The sequence below is a fragment of the Schizosaccharomyces cryophilus genome (assembly GCF_000004155.1).
Source record: "Schizosaccharomyces cryophilus OY26 unplaced genomic scaffold supercont4.12, whole genome shotgun sequence".
In the NCBI taxonomy this organism is placed as follows: domain Eukaryota; kingdom Fungi; phylum Ascomycota; class Schizosaccharomycetes; order Schizosaccharomycetales; family Schizosaccharomycetaceae; genus Schizosaccharomyces; species Schizosaccharomyces cryophilus.
Window position 1 is genome coordinate 1 of NW_013185635.1, and position 3,653 is coordinate 3,653.

The 3,653-nt window shown below is 33.7% G+C and overlaps 2 non-coding genes across 2 annotated transcripts; one reads left to right on the forward strand and one right to left on the reverse strand.

Moving 5' to 3' along the window:
- Positions 1-480: 480 nt before the first annotated feature.
- On the forward strand, positions 481-551 carry SPOG_16420. Its single transcript has one exon. It is a non-coding gene; the product is annotated as a tRNA-Asp (tRNA).
- Positions 552-832: 281 nt separating this feature from the next.
- On the reverse strand, positions 833-915 carry SPOG_16421. The gene has a single exon. It is a non-coding gene; the product is annotated as a tRNA-Val (tRNA).
- Positions 916-3,653: the final 2,738 nt, after the last annotated feature.

Consider the following 3,653-nt stretch of genomic DNA (forward strand, 5'->3'; position numbering starts at 1 on the left):
CGTATAAAAGAAAAGTACTTTCACAAAGATTTCATTCGGAAGAAGAGCAGAGCGGATCAACTTGTTGATAACAAGGCACATCTTTTCCATTCAAACATGACGTTTGCACGGAAACCATTCAACTTCCCCAAAAGAAATTAAGTTATTTGTTTAGTAATAAACAGTCAGTATATATATACATATGGTTATTTCTCAGAGAATGTACAATATTACTAATATAATGATACTCCCAAATTACTCGAATGGTAATCTCTCTTTTCGTTGATTAAGGTAAACGCTAGATAGAAATGTGGAGGAGCTTTTGTAATCAACTTATTTCCTATATCGATTTACTTCTTCCAGTTACATCAGAAAACATGAAAGGGATGGAATGGAAAGAACATCATCATGGATGTACCAACCACAGTGAATAGCCCAATCCATAATTGATGTAGCAAAAGTAGTAAAAAATAGCTTAGTTTTAATAAGGGAACACACGATTCTTCCTTAGTATAGGGGTAGTACACCAGCCTGTCACGCTGGCAGCCCGGGTTCGAATCCCGGAGGGAGAGGATTTTTTTTTTTGTTTTATTATTTTTTTCCCATCTTGGGTTTTATGATTTACGTTGTATTGTTTTTCTTATTTTTTTTTTCAATATCGTAATTTCTGTTCTTCCTGCTTTCTTACTTTTGTTCGAGCTGGTTGAAGATCTTGATTTTAAACTCATATGGTTGTATGACCTTTACGGAAGAAAGCAATATTAGGCAAGCTCGAAAAGGAAAGAAAAGGAAAGCAAAGAGAAAAAGGCAGCATCCTAGTGAAACAAATTGAAAATGAAAAAAAAGGTATGGATGACCGTGCCAAGACTCGAACTTGGGACCGTCTGCGAACATCAAATGTTAAGCAGAAATTATAACCATCTAAACCACACGGCCTTGTACAGTTTAATAATAAGTCTTAATTATTATTGTTTTACATTTATTGTTTAAATAAAAAAACTAACCTGAGTCTAGATATGTGACGACAAAAAAGCAGCAATATATTTAAAAATTTACTTAGCTGAAGAAACGAAAAAGCCAGATATAAGGATAACAGAATATTAGTATTACATCTTCTGTTCGTAAAGTTTACTGATATGGGTAATTAGAATCGCAGATAATAATGAACGAAATGCAGCACATATTGTTTGTGCAGGTAAAAATTTGAAACAGATGTTAAACGGCACCAGAATGAAAAAATATTAAATTGATAGTCGAAGAATAGTAAGACATGTATGTATTATTTAAATGGCCCTGGCCGAAATGTTGTGAAACGGAATGAAAACCTATTTGCGCTATACCTTGGTGTTCTCACGGATCGTAAGTAAATATATATTCATATCTCAAATCTCTAGAAATTGAATAGAAATTTATACGATTTTGATAACCTATAGAGAACTTTCGGCAGCACTGTATAGCAAAAGCTGTTTGGAGAGAAAAGGTAGGTCAATCCTTGAAAAATAACATAGCAGAAGATATATGGATTGCAATTATGGGCATAAGAAATAAGCATACTATCAATTTTTTTAGGAAATCTACTGACATCTGAAGCACTGAAAAATCCTTAATAAGAGGCAAGTGATTTCTTCAAACCGGATCAATTATATAAGAGTATTTCCGGGATCTGAAATCAACAAGAATTTTTTTTTAGAAGTATCGTTATAAGAAGGGATATCTGAAATACTTGAGGATATATAAGTATTTTATAACTACTAATAAAACATAATTGACTTCCAAACGTTCCCCAAAATGCCACAAATAGTGGATCGAATCTCCATAAATAATATCAATGCAGGCAAATCAGAAACATCTCAAAAAAGTCCAACCCTTTTAACATGAAAATGTCGAAATATCAAATTTCAGGACACGCGCATTTATAGTTACTATAGCAATCTTTTCATACAAAGCAAAGTTTTAGCAAGAGGTCTTATAAGCGATGTTGGCAGACTGTATTAACCCTTTAAATGTATTATTCAAGAAGTTTTTGGTTAGGCTATTAAAATCAACTGTGAAAATCAAAGGATGAAAATTGCGGATCCTGTATCATAACCTCGTCGTCTTTTGAATGTGGAGCCATCATCGATTTAATCTTTCTTTCAATAGAATACCTTTCTATACAAAAGTATGACCAGGATGCAAAGGGTTGTGCAGAAAAAGGGTATTCCTAGATGAAAGAAAGGGTCATATTATATTTAGTTAACGCATAATCCGTCATCATTCATTTGAACATTTACAACATTGAGAACACAATTTGTCAGCATAGGAAAAAGAAGCATAAAGTAATTTCACTTCCTTACTGATACTGATAAAGCAAACCGATGTTTAACCGATCAGAAGAACTGAAAGGTATATTATACTAACTCTAATTAACTCCAGACGAAAGAGCAATCAACTGATGCCATATTTCGTAGAGCCGATTTGTATATGGAATGAACTATGCCGTCGAGCTCCATCCTTAATTTCCAAAATTGGAGACTACATGTGAAAAATTATAAATATACCTCAGAGCATATTCAGGATATCACCCTAAACATAACGAGCAAACCAACTGTGAAAACTTCTTTTCGATGCTACTACCGCAAATATTTGAGTAATTAGTTGCGCTATCATCATAGTGCTAAAATGCGTTATAATCCAACAAAGCATTCTGCTATACAGATCATCCTTTTACCGTTCACTTTGTTGCTCAGCCATAACAAACAATTGGGTTGTGGAAATGTAAGTAGAAATAGGAACAATTGTTGTACCTATATTCAAAGTAAAGCCGGTACATGCACGAAAGTATGAAAGAAAGAAAATAAGCTTTTTTAAAAAATACATAGACAAGGTTTTCATCAGCTTAAAATGGTGATTTTTCGTCATTAAAGAAATTTGAAATAACTTTCGCCAATCATCTAACAATGAAAGAAACATTTGGAGAACGTAATTGTAGATTTTCAAGAAGAGTTCGAATAGTCTATTCCTTTACACTGCGTGTATCCGAATTGGTATAACGTCGGAATCATTGGCAATATATTCATGAAAAGCATAGCGATGTAAGAAGTATTAGACGCTAACGATCGAAACCACCCTTATTTTTATTGTTTAGTTTTTGTATTTTTTTCACGTTGTGTTACTCGTGTGACAAATGAATAGATACTATTGTGAGTTTTATTCACATTCAATCAGGAAAAGGTAAAGCAAATACAACTACTTAATCATACAATTGAGATGGATTCCGATCGTATGCGTGAAAGACTTTCGCATTTTGCCATCGAATAAACCTTTCCGATTTATAGAGCATATTTGTAAAACTTTCAGAAGCAGTAAACTAAATCGACGAGCAAGACGTATTTTTCAGACCATGAAAGTCTGTAAGGTTTCAATAAGGGTGCTCGCTTATAAGAAATATAAGGTTCCTTTAACTCTGTTTTATTCATCATATTGACAGTTGCTTCCAATACTTGGGAACCGTGGATTCAGAAGAGGCAATAAATCCGTTATTCATTCGTACTTGTTTCTTCCCGCAAATGGGTTTTAAGTCAGAAATCCGCTCGACTCCTCAACTTTGGATGGGTCCAAGTACGAGTTAGTTGATGTATTGATAATAGAACCAGGAATCAAGAATCACCATACTGGCGCTGTTCTACTGACTT